The 24,769-nt window shown below is 52.5% G+C and overlaps 1 long non-coding RNA gene across 1 annotated transcript; it reads left to right on the forward strand.

The window, feature by feature from the left end:
• Window positions 1-8,149: 8,149 nt before the first annotated feature.
• Window positions 8,150-9,573, forward strand: LOC141731111 (uncharacterized). Its single transcript, XR_012583044.1, has 3 exons — window positions 8,150-8,296; window positions 8,475-8,644; window positions 9,436-9,573. It is a non-coding gene; the product is annotated as an uncharacterized LOC141731111 (long non-coding RNA).
• Window positions 9,574-24,769: the final 15,196 nt, after the last annotated feature.

Raw genomic sequence — 24,769 nt, forward strand, 5'->3', positions numbered from 1 at the left:
GCAGAAAAGAGCAGGACATGGCTGCTTCCAGCACTTGTCTTGGCTGCTCCTTCAGGGGCCTGGCACCACCATCAGAGACACAGAACAGCTTCTCCTCCCACAGTTATCCCTACCCTCTGCACTTCCCCGGGTGCCTTCCTTGTGTTCACCAGGGACCTCCCTGTTTGTGGCCGTCCATTGCCGTGCTCAGCAGGCAGCCAGTTGTGTTTGCACGGGAGCTGCCACAGGAAGACACACAGTACATGGACAGTTGAATAGCAGAGGCTGGGCCAATTCTTTTTCTTTCAGAGTGCAAGACAGACAGAAAAGTACAAGTAAACATGACAGTGTTTTCGTGGAGTCTCTTTGTCCTGTGAAATTCTGTAGCTGTTGGTGTTTCTGTGCTACTCCTAATCCCTTTATGAAAAAAATCATTCCAGGAAGGAGCAACATCATCTGACACGTACCAAGTGTTGCCACCAGTTGCTCCAGATGCTCCAACCAAGACCCCTGTAGGATGGTGTTGTAGTGTGTTCATTAAGTTCATTTAATTCCTCCCCCATTTTATGTATCTGCTCCCCCCCATATTGTGTAAAATGGTTCTGCCCTCCTCATTTTTTCTGCCACAGCCCTGCCAGTTATATTGTCAATCTGTCAGGTTATATAATTCCTCCTCCCCTTTTTCCCTTATGCTTTTTCTCCTCACTGGGCCAAGTCAATCATCCCCCCACTCCACCTAGTATTCCAGAAGCTTCTCCTCTTTGGGGGTTGTGGTTGGCTGTGGTCCCGGGATCCCTCCCATACCTGGTACCTATTGGGCTCTCCACTATGTCATTTGTGTTAAGCTCATCCCCTCTTTTCCCCCTATTGGTCTTCTGTAAGCCCCTCCCGGGTCCACCTCTTCCCTTTATAACCCTGAGACACCTTTTGTTCTGGGTCATTTGCTGATACATGGTGGGCTTTTCAATAAACCAAGCTTAGCCCCCCCTGGCGAGTGTCCAGCTCCTTCCTTCTCGTCGTTTAGCAGCGATCCCGTCCACAACCAGCACAGCCCGAGGCCTTACGACGCCGAGGGGTGCTGGCAGACCATGCAGCGAGGTGTCAGCCTTAACCAAAGCTAGCTGCACTCTGACCTTCTCTGCTCTAGAAGGCTAAATACACCTCGCCGCAGGATGGAGCACAGCCCCCAGTGCACGTCGGCTTTGGCTGCCCTCTGGCAGAGAAGCCCTCTCGAGGCACAGGTCTCTGGGGCAGGAGATGGGCACCAGCGCTGCCAGGGCTCGGGGGGACTCTGCTTTGGCGGGGACTCTGCCACACCTGCTGATGTCAGTGCTCCCTGGGCCCCAGGGCTCAGAGCAGCATTTGTGCCCTGGCTCACACGTTCAATGTCTCTGTCACACAGCCACACTTTGCACCAGTGTCACTGAGTCTTGTTCAAACGATGTCTTTGCCTTTCAGAGTCACTTTGCATTGGCATGTGGGGCACTGATAGGTAATACATTGTGTCCAAAATTTCTGCCGGACCTCTGTGGAACCAAACCCCCACCCCTCAGTTCAGCTATGAGGGGTGCAGATATGGGTGCTCTCAGGAAAAGCATTGTTATAAATACATATTATAGTATTGACTTTTTACAAATATTAAGATGGATTCTAGATGCGTGTTAGAATAACTTCTCTATAAAAATACAGAGTTTTTCAGTTCTACACTAAGCCTTGACATAGTAGTTAAAAGAGTAATATAATATGCCTCTGTTAAACTACCTGCTTGGTTGGGATAACATTCAATGAACAGATGATGGAGACCTCTCTTGCTGACATGCCAGTTATCAGCACTGACCATCTGTAGAAAGAATGGACCAAAGCCCAAACAGGAGGTGATAACAAGGGTGAGCTCAAATCATAGCCATGAAATGCACATGCTCTGAAAAGGTCAACCAAAGGAGGAGCCATGCTAAACAATTCTTGGAACATGTAAACTAGTTTGGGGAAAAGTTTAAATATGCTTAATTGGTTATGACTATGCAGTAGGCTAATGCAGTAGAAAGGATATGTAAAGGACATCTCTGAAAGAGCAGGTGTGCTGTTGACTGAATGCCAAGCACCTGGCCACAAAAAAAAATTTGCTTTATTTGTCTCTTATTGTCCTTTATTCAACTTTCAAATTTTACAGGAGAGTGAACATCATTTTTCACAATGGGGATGTGTAAAATGGGACTTGAGGTGCTCAAATGCCTCAAGAATGCACCAAAAAAACCCAAGCACCATATTCCCCTCATGCCTGGGCTGGTGGTCCAGCAGCTCAAGTAGAAGAGTCCTCCAGGAGCTCAGGGGAGCAGCAGCCCTCGTGCTGAGACACAGCCTGTGGAGAAAGGGGTCAGTGGCCCAAATGTGTGCTTTGGAAATCAGAGCTGGGTTCCTAAATCCCCTTGGAAGTCTCAGTAATGGACCTGTGGTGGCTGAGGGATGTACGTGGGAAGGGTTTGGCAGCCTTGAGCTGGACTTGTTGATGCTCTGAGCTCTGTTGTGTGTGGGAGCCTGTTCCTTTCCCCTTGCCCAAGGGCAGAGTGTTGGTGAGGGCTGGAGTTGGAGGCTGTGTGTGCCCCGAGAGCCGGTACCGTGGGGCTGCAGGTGCTCCTGCCAGCGTGGGCTTGTCTGAGCGGGGCCTTGTGCCTCTTTCAGGTGTCCCTGCTGCAGTCACAGCTGGCCCAAGAGCGACAGCAGCAGCAGAACTACACTGAGAGCTGTGCAAGGACCAGGCAGGAGCTGTCAGACCTTCACCAGGAGCTGTGCTGCTCCTTTGCAGCTGTGCAAGGAGCCCAAAGCTGCTCTTGTGGAAGCAGAGACTTGAAGCTGCATCGCTCTCAGAGCCTTAACCTGGCACTGACATCCTTGGGCCATGTGTCTCTGGAGAGAGAGGCCTTAGAGAAGGCAGGTGCAGCTCTTCTCTTCCACGCAGGATTTGTGCCCTGCTCAGAAGCCAATTTCTGTAAACAGGGGCACAAAAATCCTCCCTAGGACACAGATGAACACTGTCAAAGATGAGGGCAAAAAATACCTGCCAAAGCTTCTGCAAGCAGACCCATTTGCTTCTTGAAGGTCTGTTTTAGTGAGGAATCTTTGATGGAAGCAGCAAGATTTTTCTTCTACCTACAAGACCTAGTGATTTATTGCCAGAGAGCAGGGGAAAACTGCACTCGTGGCTGTCTCAGAATTCTTAATCTATTTTGTGAGCCTTAAACACTGCACCTCGTGGGTTTTCTCTGTAGAAATTTGAAAAGCCCCAGAAACACCATGCTTCCTCCTCATGTGGCTGTTCTAAAGGCAAAGCTTTACTTTCCATGAATATTTATAAGGACTAAGAATCTTTTTGGCTTTTTCTTACATGTGCCCTTTAGTCAGTGAACACAGAAGAATTCCTGTGACTCAGGAATGAAGCACATCCTTAAAGAGCCTGCAGGTCTTGAGGATGCTGAGCCTTCAAACTGACTTCTGAGCCAGGTCCCTGCCCAGCTGCCCAGGAGGGCTCTGGGGACATGGGGGAGGCAGGGCCGGTGCCAGGAGCAGCAGGGAGCTGGGATGGGGGGAGAGCCAGGGAGGGCCTCTCCAAGAGCTCCTGGAATGCTGGGCTTTGGGCCCTGGCAGCCATCACAAAGGCCATGGAATGTTGAGGGTATGACCCTGGCAACTGTCACAAAGGCTATGGAATGCTGGGGGTTGGATCCTGGCAACAATCAACAGCTCCTGCTATTGGGGTTTGTACCCTGGAGCTGTCAACAGCTCGTGAACTTTGGGGCTTGGACCTTGCAAAGGCCAAGGGCACTTTGTGCTATTGACCCTGCAAAGGCCAAGAACCTTTGGAAATCGTGTTTACACCTTGCAAAGGCCAAGGGCCTTTGGATATTGGTGTTTATACCCTGCAAAGGCCAAGAACCTTTGCATATTGGTGTTTACACCCTGCAAAGGCCAAGGGCCTTTGGATATTAGTGTTTATACCCTGCAAAGGCCAAGGGCCTTTGGTCACTGGGGTTTAGACGCTGCATAGACCAAGGGTCTTTGATCACTGATATTTTTTCTATCTCTGTGCGAGGGGCAGATGGAGACCCAGAGGGTGAGTGACCAAGCCGCTGCTCTCCTTGTGCCAAGCCCAGCAGGGACCTGGCAGGGCCTGGGCTGCACCTCGGGGAGCAGTTCCCTTTGGGATTAGCAAAGGATTGACAGTTGGCTGTTGCAGAGCTGGCAGCAGCTGTGATGCTGCCCTGGGGACAGGCCTGGCAGGGAATGGGGGGCTCCTGGCTATCCCAGAGCGCAGCCACATCTCCTCCACTGTCCGTCTCCCACTGGAGGCCGTGGGCACAAACAAGGGAGTGGCTTTTCATTGCCTTCCCCTCACCCAAATTACAGGGCAACCTCAGTGCTTCCCAGAGTCAAGAATGAGTTTCTCCCTGACATCTCCAAAATGATCCCCAGTGGCTTAGAGAAGGTCACAAGGATGATAGGAAGATGCTGCAAGGGCTGGAGCACCTGTGCCAAGGGAAAAGGATGCAAGAGTTGGGGTTGTCCAGGCTGGAGAAGGTTTCAGGGTGACCTTAGAGTCCCTTCCAATGCATGAAAAGACTGCAAGAGAGCTGGAGAGGGACTTAAGGCAGGGGCCTGCAGGGACAGGACAAGGCTTCCCAGCGTGACATGGCAAGGATGGATGTGATACTGGGAGAGAATTCTGCCCTCTGAGGGTGCTGAGGCCCTGGCACAGCTTGCCCAGAGAAGCTGTGGCTGCCCCTGGATCCCTGGGGGTGTTCACAGCCAGGTTGGATTGGGCTCTGGACAGTTCCCCTTCTGGTGTTCTTAGAAGTGATGAGACACCTTGCAGCATGTTGGTTTGTGCTGCTGTCAAAGTCCTGGGCGGAAAATATTGCCAAGGAGAGGAGGAAGAGCTCAGCTGGTAGTGCTGTGCTCTGGGACAGGCTGGGAAGCACTTAGAGGCAACTGCCTCAGGGGCAGCCATGCAGTCTGAGTGTGCTCTTCCCTGTGCACTTGCAGGGAGCTCGAGGGCTTTCTCACCAGGGACGTTCCTCCAGAGCCCCTGAGGTGAGTAAACTGTGCTGAGCTGGCTGGCCTTTTGAAACTGCTTCTCCATGAATGGACACTCGATCTTGTGGGATTGGAAGAGCATCTCAGTGCTACTTTGGAACAGGAACACAATACCTGACTAACAGCTGGGTGTGGGCTTTCAGGTGCTGGTAGACGACGGTGACAGCATGGCCAATTCCATCATCTGCACCGACAACCCTGGAAACATCCTCTCAACTCTGACATCCACTGAAGATCAGCATCCCTTTGAATTGGCTCGGGAAGCTACAGAAAATTGTGAGCGTATGTGGCAACAGTTTGATCAAGTAGAGGAGAGAACCCAGAGGATCAGAAGCCAATACCACATCATAGACTCTCTGCTAGAAGAAATCAGAAGGTGAGCATTTCCTCCTCCTCCTCCTGTGTTCCAGAGGCAATCTGCTTCCAGGTCTGGGAGGTCAGAGGTGTCCTGGGTGAAGAAATCACCTGCCCACCATCTGTAGGCCTCAGTGTGGCTCTTGAACTTTGTCCTGTCTGGTCTTTTCATGCTCTACTGTGACTCCCAAGGCTGTCTGGGAGATGCAGAGCCATGTTGGAATAGAAGACTCCTTCTTCTTGCCGTGCTGCTTCCCTGAATTCTGTTCTTTGTGTGCCCCTGCCCAGCCACTGCTTGTGGCTGAAGGAAGGCCAAATCCTGCCTTCCTTTCCCTTTGCCTCTGGAGGATTTCCTTGGGAGGAAAAGAGCAAGGTCTTCCTTAGCCCACTGCCCCCAGCTCCATCCTGGAGTGCTGAAAATGGCATTGCTGTCTCTTCAGGCCTCTTGCTTCTTCTGACTGAGCCTTGTCTCTGCAGTGACTGTGCAAAGTTTGAGAAATCCAAGGAAATGCTGCTGCAATGCACTGGAATCCCAGAGACAGGAGCCTTTTGTCTGCATCAGAACACCAAGCAGTGGGAGGAAGCGTCAGTCCTGGCAGAAGAGGCAGAGCAGCAGGACAGGATGGAGGTTGGTTTTGGAAATGAGACTGGGTTTCTCTTGAAAACTTGTCTTGCTCCTTCTTGTACAGTGGAGGAGTTGGCTGCACTCAAGGGACAAGAGCCATCCTTGCAGAGGCAGCTGGAAGTCAAGAGGCAGACATTGGAGGAATTGCAGCTTCAGAGGGATGTGCTGGAGCAAGAGAGGGATGATGTTAGCAGGGCTCTGAACACCTTATTGCTAGGCAGCACCTGTGGGAGTGGGAGTTGTGGCAGCCAGATCAGCCCAGATGCTCTTTCTGGCACTAGAAGACAGGCACACTGCTGTGCACACCTGGCTCAAGATGGCACATGCATCTCTTAGCCAGGGATATGCATGTTCATCAGCAAAGTGTTGCATGCTTCTGCAAAATGTGTTGCTTTGGGCAGCCACAGAGCCTCTAAAAGAGGGAACAGAGGTGGGAAAACATTGAGGCCAGAGCACAGGTGCTCCTTGTCCTCTGGCTGCCTGTCAGGTGGCACTGGCTGGCTCTGCACAGGGCTCCCCAGGAAGGGCTCCAGCTGTACCTTGTCCCACTTGCAGGTTTCCCAGGAGCAAGAGTCATCGAGCCAGTGTCTGGAGATACTGAGCCAGGAATCCTCTGGCCAAGGGCATGAAGGGGCCCAGGTGGGCAGAGAGGAGGAGCTGCTGGCCCAGAAGGCTGACCTTGAGGGCCGACTGGCAGCCAGCGAGGGGCTCCAACAAGACCTTGCCAGGCAGCTGGCAGAGACCAGGTAAAGGCAGGGAGTTAAAACTTTTCAGGTGTTTTTACTTTTCATGGAGAGAATACAGAAGAGTCTCAAAAAAACAACAACAACAAAAAAAAAAAAACCCAAAAAACAAAACAAAAAAAAAAATCCAAAAAAAAACCCCCCAAAAAATGAAAATAAAAAACATTATATGAAGGTTAATTTTCTGGCACGTAGAGCCAGAAAAGCTTTCATGTGCCTTGGGCTCCTGTTTGTGCCGCCAAGCACATTCCTGTGGGATGTCAAATGCAATCCAGCCAGCTCTGAACTGGGGTCTAGTTAAACCATGCAGATGCAGACTGAAACCTCAAGTTTCTCTTGGGTTTGGTTCCTCGTTCTGGGCACCGAACATCCCTCGTTCCTTTCTGAGTAGCTTGACATGATCCTGATCTGCAGACCAGGAAGCTTCATCTTCAGCATTCCAGGCTCTTACTCTGGCACACTGGGAGTAGCACGCTGCCATTCAGGGTGGAGCCAGAGGCTTCTGCTGAAAATCTTGAGGCATTTCTGCTTCCAAGCACACTCTTGAAAAGTGTGGGACAGGATGTAGTGCTGGTTAGAGAGCAGCAGGGAAAGCTCTTTGGAATGCTCAACAGCCTCTGGGTATTCTTGCTGATTGTTGATGGGCACCCAGCTGCCAAACCTGCCAAGGTCCCTTTGCATGGTCCCTCTCACTGTGTAAAGAAGGACAAGTCCCTTGGGCTCCTGCCTGCTTGTTCAGCAACACTCAAATAAAGGCAGCAAGTCTACTGGTGGACCTTGCAGAAGTTGAAACTGCAGTCTCTGCATTCAGGTAGTTGTAATTTGGACAAAAACCAGTTCTGATTATTTACAAGTGCTGCCATGACCATGAGATTTTACTGGATCTGCAAAGTAGTTCGGAAGCCTCGTTAAATACTGGGTGTCTGGAAGATGATGTACCTTTCTGTCCATTTTCAAGAGCATTAAAATTCAGGAGTCAGCCAGGACAAGAGTCTGTTCTGTCCCCCTGCAGAGCAGCTTGGAAGTGCTGATGAGAGAAGGGCTGTGAGCAGGGGCTGGGCTTTTGCTTGTTGCTCCAGCCTGTTTGGGCACAGCTACCCAGAGTCATAGGTCAGGAACAGCAAGTGAAGGTTTGGCTGTTGAGGCCAAGTTGGGCTGGGCAGGCTGTGCTATGGCAGGCCATAAGGAAGGCCTGGGCAGTCCCTCAGAGGCCCTGCTCTGCTCTGGAAATGGCCCAGATGTGCCTTCTGTGGACAAGTTTCCAGGTGACCCATTTTCCATCCTCAGGCGTGGGGATCTTGAGCCACGTCGCCCTGGAATACGCGGCTGTGGGTGTCTGGAGCAAGCAACTCATGTCTGTCCATATTTGCAACTTGTAGGTCAGCAAAGGAGAGCCTGCAATCCAGGCTGTGTGCTGCTCAGCAGCAGATATCACAGCTGGAGATGATCAGGAACCATCTGGAAGCTCAAGTGCTCTCAGTCACACAGGCCAAGGAGGTGATTGAAGGTGAGAACCTCGTGTGCTTTGTTTGTGGTGCTGCCCCTGCCTAGAGAAGCTGAGCACCCTGCAAAGCTGTCTCTGTCCACAGAGCTTCTGAGGAGTGCTGGGGCTGGAGGCACTGAAATGGCCTGCGGTCAGTAAAGTCAGTAAAGAGCGTGACTCTTGCTCTTGGTCATGTTTGCAGGACAAGTGAAGGGCCTGCAACATGAGCTGGAAGCAGAGAGAGCTCTCAGGAGGCAGGAACAGGAAGACACAGCTCAACAGCTCCTGCAGGCAGAGCAGCAGCATCAGGAAAGCCTCAGGCTTCAGGGAACTGCTCAGCAACTGGAAATAAAGAAGCTCCTGCAAGACCTGGTAGGGGACAATATGCTTCTGAATTGTCCAAGCCAGCCCTGTGGATTGATGTAGCACAAGCAGAGGCTGAGGGTGTGAAAGGGCAGCAATTCTCTGCCAGAGGCCTCCCGCTGCTGGGCTGGGCAGCAGAGCCAGCAGCTGAGACTTGGAGGAGCGTGAAGGGCCCCAGGATGGTGCTGGGACAGTAAATGCAGCCATGGCTTCAGGGAGGGTGTAAGAGGAGTTCCAGAGCAGGTTGGGCAGGGCCCACCCAAAGCGTGGCAGCCCAGGGCAGGATCATCCCCGAGTCCCACCAGCCACAGAGCAGATGCCAACGTGGAGCAGATGCCAGCATGGAGCAGATGCCAGCATGGAGCAGATGCCAACGTGGAGCAGATGCCAACAGTCCTGGTGGCTGCAGCCTTGGGAACTCGTTTCCTTTCTTGCTGTGCTTCCATGGTGGACAGAGGGATTAGCTTTGGGCTGGAAGCAAATGGAACAGGCCCCTTGTCCCTGGTCCTTCAGTCCTTGTGACTGGGGCAGCAGAGAGGGGAAGGTGACACCTCCTCTTCCGAGTGCTTGGACTTGGTGCTTGGGAAGGTCTTTGCCAGCAGAAGAGATTCCACAAGTCTGTGATTCCTGCACCTGCTGAGCCTCCTTTTGAATTCCCTGACAGGACACAGTTTCTGCTCTGCAGAAAGCCAGTGTTGTTGTCTTTTCCAGTTGGGTGTTGTGGGAGGGATGGAGCGTCACATCTTTCAGCATGAGCTTCCCTGGGACTTCATCTTGCAAAGTTTTCCTCCCCTCCTCAGGCAAGTGAGCGTGAAAGGCACCGTGCAGAGATGCAGGAGACACTGGAGCAATGGGAAAAAGAGAAGGCAGAGAGAGAGCAGGAGCACAAGAAGGTGCTGTCTGAGATGAGGCAGAAAGTTGCTACCCTGCTGGCTCAACAAGAACAACTATGGAGATTTGAAAATGCCAAGCAAGAGGTAATGATTGTGAGAGGAGAACTGGTGTGATTTTTTGCAAGGCTGGAGCTGTGGGAGATGGCAGGATATGGGGCTGTGTGGAGCATGCCCTCCGTGTCTTCTGCACTGAATTAGGGGAGGTGAAAGCTGAACGGGGCTGTCTTTGGCACCAGGAATGAGCCCTCTCATAGGAAGCCAGGCAGAAACATCAGCTGTCAGCTGAGAGTTTTGTGCTGCTCTTGTGCTCTGTTGTTCAAAGATGTACCTCAGGGTATCTTCACTGTTCTCCTTCTGCTGCCCTTTTGGTGTGTACTGGTAGATGTTCATGGCCAAGGTGAGTTTGTAGGACTGTTCTTTTGTGGGCATGCAGAGGGTGCAGCAAGAATGCTGACAAGAGAAAAATCTTTTTAAAGGCTTGCCTGGAGTATTTCTGAACAGCAATGCAGAGATGTCTTCTGGGCTGGGTTTTAAGTCACTTCCTGGGAAGCTGTGTCTCCCCCAGGGCAGGCAGTGGCCCAGGGCAGCAGCAGCCAAGTGCTCTGAGAGCACGGGAGCCCATCAGCCTTTGGCCCTTGCCACGGGGATGTTGCAGGAGGAGTGTGAAGCCCTCTGCTCTTTCCTCCTGTGCAGGTCCTGCTGGAAGAGCAGAAGGAGAAGAGTGCTTTATCAGAGGCACTGCTCCAAACTGAGGGAGAGCTCAGCCGAGCCCGCCAGCAGGTCCAGCAGCTCAGGCAGGAGGTGACAGAGCAGCAAGAGAAGGGGCAGGTAAGTGTGAGTAGGCAGGCAACAGAGGGCAGGGCAGTGACAAGGGCACAAAAGGCAGCTCCTGGGACTGAGGAAGCAAGGGCTGCTTCAGGCCCTGGGAGCACAGAGCCTGGTAAGCTCCAGAGCTCAGCCCCAGGAAGGAAGGCTTGCAGTGGAAGCAGAGCTGGGTACAGAAGCCAAAAGAAGCAGCCGAGGGAATGGGATTTTGAGGCAGCAAGTGGAAAAAGCTGAGCCTCAGGGCAGGTCCCAGGAAGTTGTTCTGCATTTTGTTGCCAGACCATCAAGGCAAATCTGCAAGCTGAGCTGAAGGAAGCTCACAGTGAAGCCCAGGCAGCGCAGAGGAGGCACGAGGAAGAGCTACACGGCCTCAAAGAGGAAATGAATCTCCTCCTGGAGCAGAGGGAGGCTCTACAAAAGCAGGTGAGTGTTGTATTGCACTTCATAATCTGTGTCAGAAATAGGCTGACACTTTTTCTGTAATTTTAACAGAAAAAGGGGGAGGTGTTGTATTGCACTTAATAGTTTATTTAGTTGCTGGTTTCGCACTGGGGGATTAGAGTATTTGCACTGAGTGGTTGTCATATTGCACTGAATAGTTGATGTTATATCACATGGTTTGTTCTTCCCCCCATCACATGGTCTCTCCTTCAACCGCCCCAGTACCCCCTGGTGGTCTCTTCCTGGGTTACCCCTCCCCTCCCCACTCCTCACTGGTATCCCATGGGCTGTGGACCTCTTCCTCTGCCCCCACTCCCCCGGGCATAAAAGTCCCCTGTAACAAGGGAACGCCCTCCTCTGCCATCTGTCCATCTGAATTGTCTCTTGGAATAAAGGGAGAATGTTAACACGTGCAGAGGAACGCTTCACAATCTTTTGCTTTTGTCTATGTAAGACCGTGTGGGCTGGGGTCAAGAGTTAGCCAGAGTGGACCCCAAACAGCCCGTCCGAGACACAGTCTAACAGGTGAGTGAGAGAGCAGTGGCACTGCAGTCATGCAGCGAGGGGTCTGTGGCCTTCTTGCTTTTCCATGGCAGAGCAGCAGCTGCTGGGCTGAGCCCTGGGGCTGTCTCATGCTCAGGGGGCTCCATGGCAGCTGCTCTGAAGGACACTCAGTGCTCTGCTGAATGTCAGCTGCTGCTCTGGACAGCTGGGCTAGTCCTCTGTGCTGTTGGCCAGCAAGCAGCAGCATGGATTCCTGCTGGCCTCTTCTTGCTAGCCTTGCTTTGGCAGGTGTTTTCTCAGGTGCCCTTGGTGGTGGGCCACTTAGAGACTGAAACAATTTGTCCATATCCTTTGTGAATCTGGTGCTCTCACGACAGGGAGTAGAGGAAAATTCTCTTTTACCTTTGCTCACAGCCTGTGCTGTGGCTGACTGTGACTGTAGCTGTGGCTGTAGCCTCTGACTGCTTTGTTCTGTTTGATTGGAGGTGGGAGAGTTGACATCTCAGCTGGCAGCCTCCCGAGAGTGCCAGGAAAGGACTGTGCAGAGGGCCCAGCAAGATGTGAGGAAGGCCCAGGAAGAGTCCAGGCAGAAGCTGCTGGAGGTTGAGCAGATGCAGAAGATGCTGGAGGAGGCAGAACATCAGAACAAGGAAAGGCAAGAGCATCTGCAGAACTTGGAGAAGGAATGGGAAGAAGTGGCTCAGCAAAATTCAGAATTGCAAGCTTCTGTCAATGCCCTAGAGAGGGAAAAAAACAGGTAAATGAAATCCTGTGGCACTCTGCATTGTGCTGAATGGATTCCCTCTTTGCCATCCTTGCACCTGCCAGGAGCTCTGGCAGCATTTCCTAAGTGGCAGATTCTGAAATTGCCATGTAGACACATCTATTGTCTGGATGTTGAGTTTCATTTTCTTTACTTTTAAGCCTTCAGATAGAGTTTTTCTGAAGAAAAAGGCTTTTGGGGTAGCCCTTTCCCTCAAGGGGATATTGTGTTGTTAGGTGGGGGTGTTGACACTGCCCCAGCTGCACTGTAAGGAGCTGGATCCATCCATCAGCTCCACCTTGGGGCCTGTAACTTGAAGCATTTGGAGTCTGGATCAGCCTGGCATCTGATGCTTTTTCTGGGCAGAACCATCTTAAGGCCCTGATTGCTGCTCTAGGCCACATTGGCCTTGGAGGCAGCCCAGAAACAAGAATGTCTCTGTTGCATCGTTCCTCATCAAATGTCCCCCGGTGCCTGCAGGGGGTCAAGCAGGGTCCCTGCCACCCTGCACAGTCACAGGCATTTCTGACTGTGCAAAGAATGCAAGAAACAGGGCCAAGGTATGGGGGCTCCTGTTGCTGATCAAGTTCTGCCAGGCTTCAGTGCCACAGGATTCTTCCTCCAAGAAGGAGACAAAGGAAAGGCAGGGCACTCCTGCTTGCCTGGAGCCTTGTGCATCTTCCATGAGGTTGTGCTCCAAGCCTCAGTTGCCACTTTGGCCTTTGTTTCTCCAGCTGAAAGTAGGATGGGTGCTGGTAAATGTCAGGGAACTTGCCAGGGATGCCCTGGCTCTAGGGTGCTGCTCCTCCTACCTGAATGTGTAAGATGGGGGAGGAAATGTTTCTTCCATGCTGACCAAACCTCCCTGCTTTGGAGCCTGTTTAGAGAGAAGGAAATTGTTCCTCTCCTCTAATGTCGTCATTGCAAGACTTTGTTAGGTTTGTATTCACATTCCCATCTGAAAAAGAAGGTAGGGTATGGAGGCAGGAACTCACTGTTCTTTCAGGGACAAAAGCAGAGCAGGCACATGCTGGGCTGGGACTGCAGGAGGAACAAAGAGACAAGTTGTTGAGACAAACCTCATCAGACAGAGCAGTTTTTCTCTGAGGTGTGGTGCAAGTCCTAAGAGTTGATAAAATGTGATATGATTTAGTAATGAGTGGCTTGCTTCCCTTCCAGGCTGATTCTGTCTCTGGAGGAAAAGAATGTGTGCCTCAAGAAACTGGAAGAACAGAACTTGGCACTGAAAAATCAGGTGTCTCAATGTCAATCTGCCCTTCAGGAGACAGAACAGCTCTATTCTGAGCATAGAAGAGAACTGCTGGGGCTCAACACGCAGGTAAGCTGTGCAGTGGCATCCTCTTCTCCAGGGACACACAACAGCACCTTTGCCTTGGAGGCCCCAACCTCTTTTCCCTCCCAGCAGCATCCACAGCTGCCGTGTTCTGCCCGGGGCTGCTGCTGCACCCTGAGCCTGAGGCTGGATCTGGTGTCTGCTGCAGAAGTTTTCCCCCATCCTCTCCTGGGTCCCAGCAGGAAATGTGGGAGGAGAAGCAGCAGCAGACTCCTCTGGAGCTTCTCTGTCCCTCTGTTAGCAGTGTTGTCCCAGACAGAGTTGGTGCCTGTGCCAGGCTCTGAGCAATGTGGGGACACAGAGGTGGCTGTGGCAGCCTGGGCAGGGCACTTCCAGCACAGCCAGTCCAGCCGCTGTTCAGAGCTGCAGCCCAAGGATGCCCTTTGTCTTTCCCTGTTTTCTCTCCATTTGTCTCCATTGCAATCCCTGCTTCTGTGCCTTCTGGGTTTGGCTTGAAGTCATTTCTCCTTTGTTGCTCTCCCTGCGGCCCACTCTGCTGCCTCTGGTGCAGCCCTGTCCCTGAGGCCCTGTGCATCCATTTTCCAGGCCTGGGCCCTGCTGGAGGCCGTGAAGACGAAGGGAGCTTGCCTTGAACCTCGACAGAAGCAGCTGGAAACTGAGGAGTCTGAGCTGTGCATGAGGCCCCAGAGCTCTGACCAAAGAGCACAGGCCATTGTCACACAGTGTAACGCCTTGGAGCTAGAGCTGAGGAAAAGACAGGCTCAGAGAGACAATCTCAGGGCTCGCAATAGGGAGCTGCTGAAACAGCTGGAGCAAAGTGAGCAAGGTAAAGCTTCTCCTCCACCATCGACTGCCCCATGCTCTCTCTCATCAGCGGAGATCTCACTGATGCCTCGCAGAGGAAAAGTGCCCAGAGATGGCAGAGGGCAAAAACAGACAGCAGGAGATTTCTCCATCCGAGTGGCAGTGAAAGCTTTCTCCTGAGAAAGATGCTGTGGCTGGCAGTGCCATATGACTGTGCTAGGGCTGATCCCGTGCACAGCTGGTGCCTCTCAGGTGCTGTGTCTGTGCTAAGGAGCTGTAGCTGGATGCCTCAGCTCCATTCCCCCAAACTCCAGGCCCTGCCAGAGCCTCCAGGCTATTGGCCTCTCTGGAGCAGGCCTGCACAGGCATTCCTCTCCTTTGTCTCTCTTGAATTGCTCACTCTGCACAAGACCAAGAGCAAACACACTTTCCTATCCCTCTGAAATTTGTCCCTTTCATTCCTGCCTTTTTCTGTACCTGGAAGTTTCCTTCATTTCTGACAGCTTTGGAGCCATTGTGGGCTTAGAGCCTGGCAAACACAGGCAGGTAGAGAAGACAGTGCTGTTGAATCTGCAGGATGCACGTCAGTTTAACTCGACTTTTCTTTTCCCCTCCTCCTTCCCCTTCCCTCCTGCAGCAATGTTGAAGGCAGAACACCAGAAAACCTCTCTAGAAAGCACCCAGAAGAAAGATGTCATTGCCCTGAAGGAAGAGGATGTGACTCATTGTCACTCTCTGCAGAGGAAATTGGAAAAGCTGGAGAAGGAAAGGAAAGATGTGCTGGTGAGATTGGCAGATGCCACAAAGTGCCGTTTCCTACCTATGTTTGGACCTTGTGTTCATAGTTCTAAAGAGCACCTTTTCTAAATTTAACTTTTGTAATTGAATTTTTCTGAATAAGGAGGAGAAGATGATGTAGTCATGGCAAAACCAGTAATGCCGAGGCTGCTGATTTTCCTCCATGCTGGGCTTCCGTGCCCTAGAACCTTTAGTTCTCCATGTCCTCAGTACCCCCACGGACATTGCATGGTTTGGGGGATTCCTGGTGTCCAATCCCATCTTCAGATTTCTGAATATCTGGATCTGGAAGGAGGGGGAGAGCCCCAAGTTTGCTGTTAATAGAAAGGTGTTTGGCCTTGGCCATGGGAGAGCAGCCAGTGGGGAGAGAGGAGAGGAAAGGCAAGTGCTGATCCCCAGCAGGACGTGTGCCTGCAAGGGGAGAACTCGTCCTGAGTGGCAGCAGAGAATGACAGACTGATGTGGCCATTGCTGCTGCCAGAGAGGGCAGTGGGGCTCTGGGGGATGAAGCCATGGAAACTCTACACAGGAGAGGTGGGAAACCACTGCTGTCAGCCCAAGGGCAGGGAATGAAAGGCCGGGGCTGTTTGCTCTTCCCTTCCTCCCTGATGGAGAGCACATCCTCATGGCACTGCCTGAATCCTGCTTAGTGTGCACTTGCAATCCTGGCTGCAGTTCTGGCAGCTCCTGCCCAAAGGAGCACTGGAGTGGAGCTGCAGGCCAGGGAAGGGCAGAAGGGAAGCTGGGACGGGCTGAGTGAGCTGGGAAAGATGCAGCGTCAAGGGGGGCCCAGCAAAGCTCTGCAGCATCCCGAGGGGCAGAGAGAGAGGGGCAGCCTGTGCCTGCCCCTGCAGCAGGAGTCCAGATCTGGTATGAAAAGCAAAGGGAGAGAGGGAACGAGTGACCCTTTTTCTCCTTGTTTTGGCAGCATGAACAGGAATTGCACCAGCAGCAGATGAGAGATGTGGAAAAGAATGAAATTCATGCTACTGAGATGAGAAATCATAAGAGAAATACTCAAGAATTGGAGGTGGAGGGGGAAGACCTGGAGGAAGATTTGGAGCATGGTGCTGCTGCTTTGAAGAAATTGAGGGACAAAACTCAAGTACTGCGTTCTGCACTCAACAAGTGTGAACTTGCCAAAGGGGCTCTGAAGAAAAACTTAGACATCCTGAAGGGAAAGACTTCTATCCAGGCAGGCACGGGCACTGACCTTCAGTCCACTCCAGTGTCCCTGAATTATTCCAGAGATGTTTCCCAAGAAGAGGTGGGTCTCTATCCCTGTCAGTGCAGGCCTGCTTGGGTAAAGCAGCCTGGGCAGCAGCAGGCAGCCTTGTCTGTGTGCCTGGCTCCAGCCAGAGGCCATTGACTGCCAGATTGTTTCCTGGCACACCCAGAATGACTGATCCAGCTCTGGAGCTTGGTGTTCAGACCAGCTCCAGGGCAAAAGCTGGGCATGGGGAGCTGCTTCTCCTGTGCCTGTAAAAGTGGAAACATGGGTGTCTGGAATTGGTGTGGGAAGGAATGGAGCAGGTGAGCAGAATGATGGACTTAAGCCGGCTGAGTTTTGGATCAATGGCTGAAAATGTTCAGCACTGCTGGTGCTTAGAGTAAATTGTATTGGCACTTGTGGAAGATGCAGTGTTATTAGGTGACAACACAGAGTTTGGAGTAGGGATGTTGTAGGGAAGGAGCTCTCTGGTCCCAGACAAGGCAGCAGGGCCTGACACAGCACTCCCAAGGTAACAGTGCCAGAGGCTTTTGGCAGTTCAGGCTATCAGACCTGCATAGGGCAGATGCTGTGAAACTTTGAGGCCAGAGCACAGGTGCTCCTTGTCCTCTGGCTGCCTGTCAGGTGGCACTGGCTGGCTCTGCACAGGGCTGCCCAGGAAGGGCTCCAGCTGTACCTTGTCCCACTTGCAGGTTTCCCAGGAGGAAGAGTCATCGAGCCGGTGTCTGGAGCAGCTGAGCCAGGAATCCTCTGGCCAAGGGCATGAAGGGGCCCAGGTGGGCAGAGAGGAGGAGCTGCTGGCCCAGAAGGCTGACCTTGAGGGCCGACTGGCAGCCAGCGAGGGGCTCCGACAAGACCTTGCCAGGCGGCTGGCAAAGACCAGGTAAAGGCACGGAATTGAAACTTTTCAGATGCTTTTACATTGCATGGGCTGAATATGGAAGAGTCTTAAAAAAAAAAATTAGGCCACAATGTGAAGGTTATTTTTCTGGCATGCAAAGCCAGCAAAGCTCTCGTGAGCCTTGGGCTCCTGTTTGTGCCGCCAAGCACATTCCTGTGGGATGTCAAAAGCAATCCAGCCAGCCATGAACTGAGGAGTAATTCAACCATGCAATTGCAGAGTGAAACCTCAAGTTTCTCTTGGGTTTGGTTCCTTGTTCTGGGCACCGAACATCCCTCATTCCTTTCTGAGTAGCTTGACATGATCCTGATCTGCAGACCAGGAAGCTTCATCTTCAGCATTCCAGGCTCTTACCTTGGCACACTGGGAGTAGCACGCTGCCATTCAGGGTGGAGCCAGAGGCTTCTGCTGAAAATCTTGAGGCATTTCTGCTTCCAAGCACACCCTTGAAAAGTGTGGGACAGGATGTAGTGCTGGTTAGAGAGCAGCAGGGAAAGCTCGTTGGAATTCTCAACAGCCTCTGGGCATTCTTGCTGATTGTTGATGGGCACCCAGCTGCCAAACCTGCCAAGGTCCCTTTGCATGGTTCCTCTCACTGTGTAAAGAAGGACAAGTCCCTTGGGCTCCTGCCTGCTTGTTCAGCAACACTCAAATAAAGGCAGCAAGTCTACTGCTGGACCTTGCAAGGGTTGAAACTGCAGTCTCTGCATTCAGGTAGTTGTAATTCAAACAAAAGGCTGTTCCGATTTTTTACAAGTGCTGCCATGACCATGAGATTTTACTGTATCTGCAAAGTAGTTCGGAAGCCTCATTAAATACTGGGTGTCTGGAAGATGATGTACCTTTCTGTCCATCATCAGGAGCATTAAAAAGTCAGGAGTCAGCCAGGACAAGAGTCTGTTCTGTCCCCCTGCAGAGCAGCTTGGAAGTGCTGATGAGAGAAGGGCTGTGAGCAGGGGCTGGGCTTTTGCTTGTTGCTCCAGCCTGTTTGGGCACAGCTACCCAGAGTCATAGGTGAGGAACAGCAAGTGAAGGTTTGGCTGTTGAGGCCAAGTTGGGCTGGGCAGGCTGTGCTAGGCCAGGCCATAAGGAAGGCCTGGGCAGTCCCTCAGAGGCCCTGCTCTGCTCTGGAAATGGCCCAGATGTGCCTTCTCTGGATGAGTTTCCAGGTGACCCATTTTCTATCCTCAGGCGTGGGGATCTTGAGCCACGTCGCCCTGGAATAAGCGGCTGTGGGTGTCTGGAGCAAGCAACTCATGTCTGTCTATATTTGCAACTTGTAGGTCAGCAAAGGAGAAGCTGCGGTCCCGGCTGTTTGCTGCTCAGCAGCAGATATCACAGCTGGAGATGAGCAGGAACCATCTGGAAGCTCAAGTGCTCTCAGTCACACAGGCCAAGGAGGTGACTGAAGGTGAGAACCTCGTGTGCTTTGTTTGTGGTGCTGCCCCTGCATAGAGCAGCTGAGCACCCTGCAAAGCTGTCTCTGTCCACAGAGCTTCTGATGAGTGCTGGGCATGGAGGCACTGAAAGGGCCTGAGGTCAGTAAAGTCAGTAAAGAGCGTGACTCTTGCTGTTGGTCATGTTTGCAGGACAAGTGAAGGGCCTGCAAGGTGAGCTGGAAGCAGAGAGAGCTCTCAGGAGGCAGGAACAGGAAGACACAGCTCAACAGCTCCTGCAGGCAGAGCAGCAGCATCAGGAAAGCCTCAGGCTTCAGGGAACTGCTCAGCAACTGGAAATAAAGAAGCTCCTGCAAGACCTGGTAGGGGACAATATGCTTCTGAATTGTCCAAGCCAGCCCTGTGGATTGATGTAGCACAAGCAGAGGCTGAGGGTGTGAAAGGGCAGCAATTCTCTGCCAGAGGCCTCCCGCTGCTGGGCTGGGCAGCAGAGCCAGCAGCTGAGACTTGGAGGAGCGTGAAGGGCCCCAGGATGGTGCTGGGACAGTAAATGCAGCCATGGCTTCAGGGAGGGTGTAAGAGGAGTTCCAGAGCAGGTTGGGCAGGGCCCACCCAAAGCGTGGCAGCCCAGGGCAGGATCATCCCCGAGTCCCACCAGCCACAGAGCAGATGCCAACGTGGAGCAGATGCCAACATGGAGCAGATGCCAACAGTGCTGGTGGCTGCAGCCTTGGGAACTCGTTTCCTTTCTTGCTGTGCTTCCATGGTGGGCAGAGGGATTAGCTTTGGGCTGGAAGCAAATGGAACAGGCCCCTTGTCCCTGGTCCTTCAGTCCTTGTGACTGGGGCAGCAGAGAGGGGAAGGTGACACCTCCTCTTCTGAGTGCTTGGACTTGGTGCTTGGGAAGGTCTTTGCCAGCAGAAGGGTTTCCACAAGTCTGTGAATCCTGCACCTGCTGAGCCTCCTTTTGAATTCCCTAACAGGACACAGTTTCTGCTCTGCAGAAATCCAGTGCTGTTGTCCTTTCCAGTTGGGGGTTGTGGGAGGGATGGAGCTTCACATCATTCAGCCACAAGCTTGCCTGGGACTTCGTCTTGCAAAGTTTTCCTCCCCTCCTCAGGCAAGTGAGCGTGAAAGGCACCATGTAGAGATGCAGGAGACACTGGAGCAATGGGAAAAAGAGAAGGCAGAGAGAGAGCAGGAGCACAAGAAGGTGCTGTCTGAGATGAGGCAGAAAGTTGCCACCCTGCTGGCTCAAGAAGAACTAAGGAGATTTGAAAATGCCAAGCAAGAGGTAATGATTGTGAGAGGAGAACTGGTGTGATTTTTTGCAAGGCTGGAGCTGTGGGAGATGGCAGGATATGGGGCTGTGTGGAGCATGCCCTCCGTGTCTTCTGCACTGAATTAGGGGAGGTGAAAGCTGAACGGGGCTGTCTTTGGCACCAGGAATGAGCCCTCTCATAGGAAGCCAGGCAGAAACATCAGCTGTCAGCTGAGAGTTTTGTGCTGCTCTTGTGCTCTGTTGTTCAAAGATGTACCTCAGGGTATCTTCACTGTTCTCCTTCTGCTGCCCTTTTGGTGTGTACTGGTAGATGTTCATGGCCAAGGTGAGTTTGTAGGACTGTTCTTTTGTGGGCATGCAGAGGGTGCAGCAAGAATGCTGACAAGAGAAAAATCTTTTTAAAGGCTTGCCTGGAGTATTTCTGAACAGCAATGCAGAGATGTCTTCTGGGCTGGGTTTTAAGTCACTTCCTGGGAAGCTGTGTCTCCCCCAGGGCAGGCAGTGGCCCCGGGCAGCAGCAGCCAAGTGCTCTGAGAGCACGGGAGCCCATCAGCCTTTGGCCCTTGCCACGGGGATGTTGCAGGAGGAGTGTGAAGCCCTCTGCTCTTTCCTCCTGTGCAGGTCCTGCTGGAAGAGCAGAAGGAGAAGAGTGCTTTATCAGAGGCACTGCTCCAAACTGAGGGAGAGCTCAGCCGAGCCCGCCAGCAGGTCCAGCAGCTCAGGCAGGAGGTGACAGAGCAGCAAGAGAAGGGGCAGGTAAGTGTGAGTAGGCAGGCAACAGAGGGCAGGGCAGTGACAAGGGCACAAAAGGCAGCTCCTGGGACTGAGGAAGTAAGGGCTGCTTCAGGCCCTGGGAGCACAGAGCCTGGTAAGCTCCAGAGCTCAGCCCCAGGAAGGAAGGCTTGCAGTGGAAGCAGAGCTGGGTACAGAAGCCAAAAGAAGCAGCCGAGGGAATGGGATTTTGAGGCAGCAAGTGGAAAAAGCTGAGCCTCAGGGCAGGTCCCAGGAAGTGACTCTGCATTGTGTTGCCAGACCATGAAGGCAAATCTGCAAGCTGAGCTGAAGGAAGCTCACAGTGAAGCCCAGGCAGCTCAGAGGAGGCACGAGGAAGAGCTACAGGGCCTCAAAGAGGAAATGAATCTCCTCCTGGAGCAGAGGGAGGCTCTACAAAAGCAGGTGAGTGAGAGAGCAGTGGCACTGCAGTCATGCAGCGAGGGGTCTGTGGCCTTCTTGCTTTTCCATGGCAGAGCAGCAGCTGCTGGGCTGAGCCCTGGGGCTGTCTCATGTTCTGGGGGCTCCATGGCAGCTGCTCTGAAGGACACTCAGTGCTCTGCTGAATGTCAGCTGCTGCTCTGGACAGCTGGGCTAGTCCTCTGTGCTGCTGGCCAGCAAGCAGCAGCATGGATTCCTGCTGGCCTCTTCTTGCTAGCCTTGCTTTGGCAGGTGCTTTCTCAGGTGCACTGCTTGGTGGTGGGCCACTTAGAGACTGAAACAAGTTGTCCATATCCTTTGTGAATCTGGTGCTCTCAGGACAGGGTGAAGTGGAAAGTTTTCCTTTACCTTTGCTCACAGCCTGTGCTGTGGCTGACTGTGACTGTAGCTGTGGCTGTAGCCTCTGACTGCTTTGTTCTGTTTGATTGGAGGTGGGAGAGTTGACATCTCAGCTGGCAGCCTCCCGAGAGTGCCAGGAAAGGACTGTGCAGAGAGCCCAGCAAGATGGGAGGGAGGACCAGGAAGAGTCCAGGCAGAAGCTGCTGGAGGTTGAGCAGATGCAGAAGATGCTGGAGGAGGCAGAACATCAGAACAAGGAGCTGCAAGAGCATCTGCAGAACTTGGAGAAGGAATGGGAAGAAGTGGCTCAGCAAAATTCAGAATTGCAGGCTTCTGTCAATGCCCTAGAGAGGGAAAAAAACAGGTAAATGAAATCCTGTGGCACTCTGCATTGTGCTGAATGGATTCCCTCTTTGCCATCCTTGCACCTGCCAGGGGCTCTGGCAGCATTTCCTAAGTGGCAGATTCTGAAATCGCCATGTAGACACATCTAATTGTCTGGATGTAGAGTTTCATTTTCTTTACTTTTAAGCCTTCAGATAGAGTTTTTCTGAAGAAAAAGGCTTTTGGGGTAGCCCTTTCCCTCAAGGGGATATTGTGTTGTTAGGTGGGGGTGTTGACACTGCCCCAGCTGCACTGTAAGGAGCTGGATCCATCCATCAGCTCCACCTTGGGGCCTGTAACTTGAAGCCTTTGGAGTCTGGATCAGCCTGGCATCTGATGCTTTTTCTGGGCAGAACCATCTTAAGGCCCTGATTGCTGCTCTAGGCCAGATTGGTCTTGGAGGCAGCCCAGAAACAAGAATGTCTCTGTTGCATCGTTCCTCATCAAATGTCCCCCGGTGCCTGCAGGGGGTCAAGCAGGGTCCCTGCCACCCTGCACAGTCACAGGCATTTCTGACTGTGCAAATAATGCAAGAAACAGGGCCAAGGTATGGGGGGCTCCTGCAGCCAATCAAGTCCTGCCATGCTTCAGTGCCACAGGATTCTTCCTCCAAGAAGGAGACAAAGGAAAGGCAGGGCACTCCTGCTTGCCTGGAGCCTTGTGCATCTTCCATGAGGTTGTGCTCCAAGCCTCAGTTGCCACTTTGGCCTTTGTTTCTCCAGCTGAATGTAGGATGGGTGCTGGTAAATGTCAGGGAACTTGCCAGAGATGCCCTGGCTCTACGGTGCTGCCCTTCCTACCTGAATGTGTAAGATGGGGGAGGAAATGTCTCTTCCATGCTGACCAAACCTCCCTGCTTTGGAGCCTGTTTAGTCAGAAGGAAATTGTTCCTCTCCTCTAATGTCATCATTGCAAGACTTTGTTAGGTTTGTATTCACATTCCCATCTCAAAAAGAGGGTAGGGTATGGAGGCAGGAACTCACTGTTCTTTCAGGGACAAAAGCAGAGCAGGCACATGCTGGGCTGGGACTGCAGGAGGAACAAAGAGACAAGTTGTTGAGACAAACCTCATCAGGAAGAGCAGTTTTTCTCTGAGGGGCGGTGCAAGTCCTAAATGTTGATAAAATGTGATATGATTTAGTAATGAGTGGCTTGCTTCCCTTCCAGGCTGATTCTGTCTCTGGAGGAAAAGAATGTGTGCCTCAAGACACTGGAAGAACAGAACCTGACACTGAACAATCAGGTGTCTCAGTGTCAATCTGCTCTTCAGACGGCCGAACAGCTCTCTTCAAACCGCGCTGGACAACTGCGGGAGCTCAACAAACAGGTAAGCTGTGCAGTGGCATCCTCTTCTCCAGGGACACACAACAGCACCTTTGCCTTGGAGGCCCCAACCTCTATTCCCTCCCAGCAGCATCCACAGGTGCCGTGTTCTGCCCGGGGCTGCTGCTGCACCCTGAGCCTGAGGCTGGATCTGGTGTCTGCTGCAGAAGTTTTCCCCCATCCTCTCCTGGGTCCCAGCAGGAAATGTGGGAGGCGAAGCAGCAGCAGACTCCTCTGGAGCTTCTCTGTCCCTCTGTTAGCAGTGTTGTCCCAGACAGAGTTGGTGCCTGTGCCAGGCTCTGAGCAATGTGGGGACACAGAGGTGGCTGTGGCAGCCTGGGCAGGGCACTTCCAGCACAGCCAGTTCAGCCGCTGTTCAGAGCTGCAGCCCAAGGATGCCCATTGCCTCCCTTTCCCTGTTTTCTCTCCATTTGTCTCCATTGCAATCCTTCCTTCTGTGCCTTCTGGGTTTGGCATGTTTTTGGCCTGAAATGATTTCTCCTTTGTTGCTCTTCCTGCGGCCCACCCTGCTGCCTCAGGAGCAGCCCTGTCCCTGAGGCTCTGTGCATCCATCTTTCAGATCCAGGCCCTGCAGGATGCAGTGCTGCAGATGGAGGCTTCCCAGGGAACTCGGCTGAAGCAGCTGCTGAAGGAGCTGCAGGAGTCCCAAGCAGGAGAACGCTCTTTGAGGGACTCAGTGCACGTGCTGGAGGCTGAGGTGTCTGAGCTGCGTGTGAAGCTCCAGAGCTCTGATGACAAAGCTCTTGCCTTGGCCATACAGTCTAAGGCTGTGGAGGCTGAGCTGAGGAAGACAAAAGTTCAGACAGAAAACCTCAGAGCCCGCAACCTGGAGCTGCAGAAGGAGTTGGAGGAAATTGAGCAAGGTACAGCTTCTCCCCTCCCACTGACTGCCCCATGCTGTCTCACCAGCTGAGGAGCTGTAGCTGGATGCCTCAGCTCCATTCCCCCGAGACTCCAGGCCCTGCCAGAGTCTCCAGGGTATTGGCCTCTCTGGAGCAGGCCTGCACAGGCATGCCCTCTCCTTTATCTCTATTGAATTGCTCACTCTGTACATGGCCAAGGGCAAACACACTTTCCTATCCCTATGAACCTTGTCCCTTTCATTCCTGCCTTTTTCTCTACTTGGAAATTTTCTTCATTTCTGTCAGCTTTAGAGTCTTTGTGGGCTTAGGGCCTGGCAAACACAGTCAGGTAGAGCAGACAGTGCTGTTGTCTCTGCAGGATGCACATCAGTTTGCCTTTGCTTTGCTTGTGTCTTTCTCCTTCTCCTTTCCCCTTTCCACCTGCAGACTGGTGGAAGGAGGAAGCCAAGCACATCTCTCGAGAAACTGCCCTGGAGAAAGAGGCCACTGAAAGGCAGGAAGAGGCTGTGGCTCTCCGTCAGGAGATGGCATCTCTGCAGATGAAATTGGAAAAGCTGGAGAAGGAAAGGAAAGATGTGCTGGTGAGATTGGCAGATGCCACAAATTGCCATTTCCTAGCTATGGTTGGGCCTTGTGTTCATAGTTCAAAGGAGCCTTTTTTCCGAGTTTAACTTTTGTAATTGCATTCTTCTGAATAAGGAGGAGAAGATGTTGTAGTCCTGGCAAAGCCAGTTAATGCTGAGGCTGCTGCTGGTTTTCCACCATGCTGGGCGTCCATGTCCAAGAACCTTTAGGTCTCAATATCCTCAGTGTCCCCATTGACATAGCATGGTTTGGG

The sequence above is a fragment of the Zonotrichia albicollis genome, chromosome 17 (genome assembly GCF_047830755.1).
Source record: "Zonotrichia albicollis isolate bZonAlb1 chromosome 17, bZonAlb1.hap1, whole genome shotgun sequence".
Classification (NCBI taxonomy): Eukaryota; Metazoa; Chordata; class Aves; order Passeriformes; family Passerellidae; genus Zonotrichia; species Zonotrichia albicollis.